Source organism: Gymnodraco acuticeps, unplaced genomic scaffold (assembly GCF_902827175.1).
Source record: "Gymnodraco acuticeps unplaced genomic scaffold, fGymAcu1.1, whole genome shotgun sequence".
In the NCBI taxonomy this organism is placed as follows: Eukaryota; Metazoa; Chordata; class Actinopteri; order Perciformes; family Bathydraconidae; genus Gymnodraco; species Gymnodraco acuticeps.
Window position 1 is genome coordinate 359429 of NW_022992310.1, and position 9025 is coordinate 368453.

Here is a 9025-nt window from a genome sequence, read left to right on the forward strand (position 1 = left end):
GTTCGACCAACAAAATACAAACTTGAAGAAAACAGAATCATATAAGTACATCAGGCTTCATAGAGCAAAAACATTTCAAGTGCTACTCAACTGGCTTTAGATAACCCAGCCCTTTATTAGTATATAAGTGCTTTGTTAATAGTTCTAACGCTCGAAGTGGAGTCGAAAGAGATGAGTTTTCAGTCTGCGCCCGAAGGTGTGTAAGCTATCTGCTGTCCTGATGTCAATGGGGAGCTCATTCCACCATCTTGGAGCCAGGATAGCAAACCCACGTGTTTTTGCTGATGGGAACTTGGGTCCCCTTCGCAGCGAGTGTGCAGCGAGCCGTTTGGTTGATGCAGAGCGTAGTGCACGCGCTGGGGTGTACGGTTTAACCATGTCCTGGATGTAGGAAGGGCCAGAACCATTCGCAGCATGGTACGCAGGTACCAGTGTCTTGAAGTGGATTCTAGCAGTTATCGGAAGCCAGTGGAGGGAGCGGAGGAGCGGCGTGGTGTGGGAGAATTTAGGAAGGTTGAAGACCAGGCGAGCAGCTGCATTCTGGATGAGCTGCAGAGGTCGGATGGCACATGCAGGTAGACCAGCCAGGAGGGAGTTGCAGTAGTCTAGGCGTGAGATGACGAGAGCCTGGACCAGAACCTGCGTTGCTTTCTGGGTCAGCTGGGGACGCATCCTCCTGATGTTGTAAAGCGTGTATCTGCAGCAACGGGTTGTAGTAGCAATGTTTGCAGTGAAGGACAGGTTGTTATCTAGGATCACACCCAGATTCCTTGCAGTCTGAGTCGGGGAAACAACAGAGGTGCCAATGTTGATTGTTAGGTCAAGAGTGGGACAATCTTTTCCCGGAAGGAAAAGCATTTCAGTCTTGTCAAGGTTGAGCTTGAGGTGATGATCAGACATCCACTGAGAGATGTCAGCTAGACAAGCAGAGATGCGTGCGACGACCTGGGTCTCTGAGCGGGGAAAGGACAGAATTAATTGGGTGTCGTCAGCGTAGCAGTGGTATGAAAAACCATGCGTGCTAATGACTGATCCGAGCGAGTTTGTGTACAAGGAGAAGAGGAGGGGACCAAGAACAGAGCCCTGAGGGACCCCTGTAGTTAATTGACAAGGGTCGGACTCGGACCCTCTCCAAGTAACCCTGTAGGTGCGGTCTTTGAGGTATGAGGTGAGGAGGGAAAGTGCAGAGCCTGAAACTCCAAGTTCTTGGAGAGTGCGAAGGAGGATCTGATGATTCACCGTGTCGAATGCAGCAGACAGGTCCAAAAGGATGATGACAGAGGAGAGGGAGGCTGCTTTAGCAGTGTGCAGTTCCTCAGTGACAGCAAGGAGGGCAGTTTCTGTGGAGTGACCTGCCTTGAAACCAGACTGGTGCGGATCCAGAAGGTTGTTCTGATGGAGATAGCAGGAGAGTTGTCTAAAGACAGCGCGTTCAAGTGTTTTAGACAGGAACGGGAGGAGAGAGACAGGCCTGTAGTTTATAACATCTGACGGGTTGAGAGTGGGTTTCTTTAGGAGAGGGTTTACTCTTGCCTCCTTGAGACTGTTTGGAAAGTGACCAGAAGTTAGAGAAGTGTTGATGAAATGGGGTGAGAAACGGTAGAATATCAGGAGCGATAGTCTGAAGGAGGTTTGAAGGGATGGGGTCCAGAGGACAGGTGGTAGGGCGGGCAGAGGTAATGAGGGTAAGAACCTCACTTGGAGAGAGAGGGGAAAAGGAGGTTAGTGTGTTGGTGGAAGGAGGGTCTGGTGACCCAGCGGTGAGTAAAGGTGAGTCAGAAAAAGAAGAGCGAATATCATCAACCTTTTTTTCAAAGTGGTTAACAAAGTCGCTTGACAGAAGTGAGGAGGGGGGAGGGGCTTTGGGAGGGTCCAAGAGGGTGGAGAAGATGGAAAATAGTTTTTTGGGATTGGAATAGGAAGATTGGATCTTATCTTGAAAGAAAGTGCTTTTTGCCTGAGAGATCGAAGCAGAGAAAGAGGAGAGGAGAGCCTGATAGGTTAGGAGGTCGTCACGGTGTTTGGATTTCCACCATTTCCGCTCTGCTGCCCGAAGGACGGTTCTATTAGCACGCAGTGCATCATTTAGCCAGGGAGCAGGAGGGGACTGACGAGCCTGCCGAGATGTGAGAGGACCGATGAGGCAAAGGTAGAGGGGGAGAGGGAACGAAGGTTACGGCGGACAGGTGCAGGATGAGAAGAGATTAGTTTGTTATGTTTGGAAAGGGGTAGAGAGAATTAAATGAAGAAGTGATCAGATGTGTGGAGCGGGTTTACAGAGAGGTTAGAAGTAGTACAGTTCCTTGAGAATATGAGATCAAGAACATTACCAGCTTTATGAGTTGGTGGGGACGGAGAAAGTGAGAAAGCAAAGGCGGTTAACAGAGATGTTAGTTCGTCTATCTTCCCCGTCTGGAGGTTGAAGTCTCCGAGAAGTACAGCGGGAGGACCAGTTTCAGGGATGTGTGAGAGGAGATGATCTAATTCCTCCAAGAAGTCCCCCAAGGCGCCTGGTGGACGGTAGAGAACAACAATGGTTAATTGTATAGGATGGGTTACTGTGACGGCATGGAATTCAAAGGTGGAAGGAGTGAAGTTAGGTAGCTTGAAGAGGGAAAAGCTCCATTTGGGAGAGAGCAGGAGACCAGTGCCACCTCCTCTGCCAGTGGGTCTGGGTGTATGGGAGAAGGAATATGCAGTGGAGAGAGCTGGTGGATGTGTTGGATGGAGTAATCCACGTCTCAGTGAGAGCAAGGAAATCCAGAGACTGCAGGGAAGCGTAGCCAGAGATGAAGTCAGCCTTAGGAACAGCTGACTGGCAGTTCCACAGGCCGCCTGAAACTAGAAGTTGGATCTCAGTGGAGCATGTGGGATAGACGAGAGCAGGCCGGTTATATCGATTACGAGATACACGGGGCCAGTGATAATTGCGAGAAGACACATAAACAGGAATGGAGAAAATACACATGATTATAGCATGAGGGGCTAAACAACCAAATAAAATAAAACACCAGCGATACTTTAGCTCAATCAAAGTATTGATTGCTGAGTTCTCACAGCTGTGGGGCCACGTCCCTTTAATTAGTTAACTCTCTGCAGCTGGTGGCCCTCAAAAGGAAATCTAGACTGGCTTCCTCCTGACTTGTTATTGTATTTTAAGTGGCCCAATGGTTTTACAATTACATTAAACCTTAAGTTATAAAGTTATGAGTTTAACCCTTAATACAGTTACACCTACTCAATAAAGCTCTTAGTATTCTACAAATGTTTAAATCAAAGTTAACCCTAGCAGTCAGTTAGTTCAGTTTTAAGGTTTCAGTCAAATGACTTGTCCCAAGTTTCTGCCTGACAGATACTGTAGCGGTTTTGAGATTTAAAATCACAATTTCAGTCAGATCAACTACAGAGCATTGATACAGAGTACACACACTGAAACAGAGAAGTCTAAAAACAGAATGTTACTCACACAATTCTAGAAGTCTCCAGTTGCTTTCCTGTCAAAATCGAGTTGCACACTACTTTGTTTGGACCAGCGGGAGATTCGGGTACCCATCCTGTAAGTATTCATTGTTGTTTGTGTATTTATGATGTTTAAAACAAACAAGGTATCTACCACGGCTGTTTAAATGGGTAAACGTTTTCGGGCTGCTAAGTTGGGATCCGCAGTACCATTCTCACAGCGTTATAAACCTTTTTCTTACTCAATATCAAGCCACACTTATTGTTTTTACTTCGGCTGTGAGTGTTTGTGTGTGCTCAGGATGAGTTTAGCTTGTTCTCGCTGTATCGCCGACCCAGACAACGAGCCTCGCAACTTCCCGACCAATCAGAGCACACTGGGCTCACAGGGAGGGGGGGGGGGGGGGGCAGGATCTCCAACAAGCCATTTAGGACAGAGTGAATACCGGTGAAAACACTTTACAGAGATGCTGTATGAGAAACCAATGTGAGTTTGGAAAATTGCACAGTATAAATCTATTTTAGTTTACCTCAGCAATGGAATTATGATCAGTAGAAATGGCCATGACATGGGACCTTTAAGATATACCACACAAGTCAGTAACACGGTAACATTTTGACTTTATTTGGTAATTTTACAACAGATGTTAACAAGTTTCATGTTGAAAGTGAAAAACATATAAGCATTTTAGAAAGACTATTTGACCACAAACATCCTCTCCCAAATGCCCTGTTCTCCATCATCAATTCAAATCAAATCAAGTTTTATTTATATAGCACTTTTATAAACGATTTTTGGTCGAGCCAAAGTGCTGTACATATAATAAAAATAGCCTACAGTAGAGACACTTTACAGCAAATACAACAGCACAGATTGTTCAGAATATCAGTATGAGAAAAACGACACCCTCTATCCTTAGACCCTCTATCCTTAGACCCTCACATCCTACAAGGAAAAAAAAAAAAATCATAAATCAGAGGCACACACTGTGATTTGGTGCTCTACTTGCATTTGTAAAATATCTTCATGTTTAGTCTGGGCTCCTCCGCAGCATTTCTGTGGCCAAGCAGCAGTAAGGGAAAGCATATTTGGAAGGTCGGGAGATGATATTGAGTTACGAGGCAGTAGGAACATTGTTGGAGTCTGCAGGAGACGTACAGCTGCAGCCAATCAGAGCAACAGACTGCTGCTAGTGCTGGGCTCAGGAGATGCTTCCAGTGGCAACAGATTTACCAGATTTATTGTAAAACACTATTGAAACAGGATCCCAGTAATATAACTTTATAGGAGAACCTCTATCTTACATCCACGCTGGAAAACATGCAAATTCAAGGCCCTTTACTCGTGCTTATGTTGTGATACCATCGCCTTTTTTATATCAAGAAGTTATCTATTGTTACACCCAGACATTCTTTTCGTTTGTGTTTTTAGCCACACCTTTAGCATGGCTCTATGGAAATGTTGATCAGTCCGATACTTTGGTCCACCTCCATCCTGAAATCTCTCAACAACCATGGTAGGTATTGCAGTTACGTTTTGTACAGCGATTCATTGCCACCAAAGAAAAAATATGAACACAACCATTAACCAATGGCCGCTTTGTTTTCAATTGAATTTGCATTATACAGATTGCCTTGAAAATTACAACAGATCTGACTTGAAGTTGCTTCAGTTGTGCTTATCATAAAAATCCATGAATGTAATTTACTTCATGTCCTGAAACCTATCACAAAAAACGATCCACATTGTCGTTTAATTTATTCACACTGTATTATCTGATGTTGACAGTAGGCTGCATTGCATGAAGCTGGATCACACAACAGTAAAAATTAGCTTTGAGTGATCCTTTCTTACTTTGCACAACTTTGCAACAACAATACAACATTCCTTGCTTCTCATTTCATTTAACATTGTTGTTTCCAGATTCAGTCACCATGAATTACTGCCAGTCACCACACAATAGTTACCTGACCAGCAAAGTGAGTCTAAATGGATGATTATGTGTTTATTTCCTTCTTGGCGCTCTCTCTTGCTCCACAGAAGGAGGAATGGTTTGGTTTTGGATCAGTTTTGCAACTCCTTTGCATGGACACAGCTGTATTAGCACCAGGGGTTTTATTCGCGCTGTACAACACATTTACTCCCAATAAAAACATATTGAGGTAACTTCTCTAGGATATTGACCATTTGCTTCATCCTGGCTTTGTTTCTGAATGCTTTAAAAGGCAACGAGAGCAGATGCTTGGAAACCAAACATGATGTTTTATGATGGATCGAGCTTTTGAGTTATCAAAAGGTCAAAATTCCACTAGTCATAAGTAGCCTTTGTAAATAATGCCATGTGTCTGTGAGTCTGTAGCAGATTAGTCTGTAGTACTTCAAAAACATCTGTATTATAAATGAAAAAAATATGGATTTGTTGAAGTCATTTTAAAGGTCCAATGGTTCAAATGGTGCAAATATTATAAAACAGGTAGAAGAAGCAGCTGATTTTGACCTGAATACATCTTCACAAAGCAAAAATTAAAAGAAGAAAGAAAATAAAGGATAACTGGTGTTCAAGAATGATCAGAGCAACAAATAAAAAGCCACTTGTCAGGAGTAATGCGACCAAATCAGCTCACTAACTGTTGCATTCATAAGCAGTACTATGCTATAAAGCTTCTGTGTACTGTCCCATTTCTCTAAGTTCCTCACACAAACTGTTTGGGTACCATGCTGTCGAAGACATTTCCTTTATTATGCTTAACTTGGTTAGACTGTAGCTGCCAAGATACTGATAACCAATGCACATGCAGTGGCTAAAAGATAGGCTACACAGTATGTCCGGGATACAGCTGCATCTATACCTTAGACTGTATATATAAATCTATACGTTCTATACAATCATGATCTATACGTTTGCAAGTTCGATCTCTAAGTATTACCACGTAAGTGTTAACTGAGTAGATATTTATGAGGATCACATGAAGTTGTTTTTACATTGAGATTGGTTGCTACTAGCTAAATGTTAGCCTGAAGCAGTTGTGTCACTTGTAGCTGAACCAACTTACAAAGCTAATGTTAGCTTGTTAAAATGTGACATGCTTATTGAAAAGTAAAATAACTAATTTGGGAATACGGTTCGAAATGTCTGAGTAAACAATTATGTAACAGGAGGATTTGTATTTACAAGCCTATACCTCCATTTGCCTAATGATTAGAAGTGTTGGTTAGGTTAGCACCTCTCATTCTAAATACATTTATTAAACTGGAAGTATAAATGTTTCGCCATGTTTGCATGATTATGAATGAATAAAATAGTCATTTACAATGTTTTTTGTAAGTTTTGTATACAATATTGTTTATTCCTAACCAAAATGTGTTTATTTGTAAGCTAGCTTGTGATGCTATATGGAGCTACAGATGTACACAAGCAACAGATTTACAAATTACTACATTCTTTACAGTTTAAGGCATTTTGCAAGTTTTAATAATGAAACCTGACTTCTTAAATCTCTAAGATTGCAGTTATAGTAGTTATAGTTCTCACAAAGTATGTTAAATGCTAGAGTAAGCAGGTGCAACCATGTCCTGGGGAAAAATGTGTGTCCTTGAGTGCATACAGTGTGGCAAAAAAGTATTTAGTCAGCCACCAATTGTGCAAGTTCTCCCACTTAAAAAGATGAGAGAGGCCTGTAATTTTCATCCTAGGTACACTTCAACCATGAGAGACAGAATGAGAAAAAAAAAAATCCAGAAAATCCCATTGTCTGATTTTTAAAGAATTTATTTGCAAATTATGGTGGAAAATAAGTATTTGATCAATAACAAAAGTTCATCTCAATACTTTGTTGTATACCCTTTGTTGGCAATGACAGAGGTCAAACGTTTTCTGTAAGTCTTCACAAGGTTTTCACACACTGTTGCTGGTATTTTTGGCCCATTCCTCCATGCAGATCTCCTCTAGAGCAGTGATGTTTTGGGGCTGTCGCTGGGCAACACAGACTTTCAACTCCCTCCAAAGATTTTCTATGGGGTTGAGATCTGGAGACTGGCTAGGCCACTCCAGGACCTTGAAATGCTTCTTACGAAGCCACTCCTTCGTTGCCCGGGCGGTGTGTTTGGGATCATTGTCATGCTGAAAGACCCAGCCACGTTTCATCTTCAATGCCCTTGCTGATGGAAGGAGGTTGTCACTCAAAATCTCACGATACATGGCCCCATTCATTCTTTCCTTTACACGGATCAGTCGTCCTGGTCCCTTTGCAGAGAAACAGCCCCAAAGCATGATGTTCCCACCCCCATGTTTCACAGTAGGTGTTCTTTGGATGCAACTCAGCATTCTTTCTCCTCCAAACACGTCTAGTTGAGTTTTTACCAAAAAGTTCTATTTTGGTTTCATCTGACCATATGAGATTCTCCCAATCCTCTTCTGGATCATCTAAATGCTCTCTAGCAAAACTTCAGACGGGCCTGGACATGTACTGGCTTAAGCAGGGGGACACGTCTGGCACTGCAGGATTTGAGTCCCTGGCGGCGTAGTGTGTTACTGATGGTAGCCTTTGTTACTTTGGTCCCAGCTCTCTGCAGGTCATTGACTCGGTCCCCCCGTGTGGTTCTGGGATTGTTGCTCACCGTTCTTGTGATCATTTTGACCCTACAGGGTGAGATCTTGCGTGGAGCTCCAGATCGAGGGAGATTATCAGTGGTCTTGTATGTCTTCCATTTTCTAATAATTGCTCCCACAGTTGATTTCTTCACACCAAGCTGCTTACCTATTGCAGATTCAGTCTTCCCAGCCTGGTGCAGGTCTACCATTTTGTTTCTGGTGTCCTTTGACAGCTCTTTGGTCTTGGCCATAGTGGAGTTTGGAGTGTGACTGTTTGAGGTTGTGGACAGGTGTCTTTTATACTGATAACGAGTTCAAACAGGTGCCATTAATACAGTTAACAAGTGGAGGACAGAGGAGGCTCTTAAAGAAGAAGTTACAGGTCTGTGAGAGCCAGACATCTTGTTTGTTTGTAGGTGACCAAATACTTATTTTACCGAGGAATTTACCAATTAATTCATTAAAAATCCTACAATGTGATTTCCTGGATTCTTTCCCCCCATTCTGTCTCTCATGGTTGAAGTGTACCTAGGATGAAAATTACAGGCCTCTCTCATCTTTTTAAGTGGGAGAACTTGCACAATTGGTGGCTGACTAAATACTTGTTTGCCCCACTGTACATACATTCATATCCAGTGATCTCCTACTTCAAGAGCCATCCATCTTTTGACAAATCCCTCTATCTCTTTGTGACTGTAAGCAATGGTTGACACTGGTCTCCATTGTTCACATAAACTCTGATTCTCAGCCTGCTTTAATCCCTCACTCATCAAACTCAAATATCAGGTGCAAAGAATTCAAGGCTCAAATTTCAGACGGTTACACCTGATGATAATATTAACAATACAGAAGCTCGCTGAATTACATCACTCAGTCATATAAACAGGTAAGATATGTCAGGATGTGAAGTAATGTACTACCTCATTACCTTGAGTATACATTTACGTTTAACAAACTAATCCTTGACAAAATAT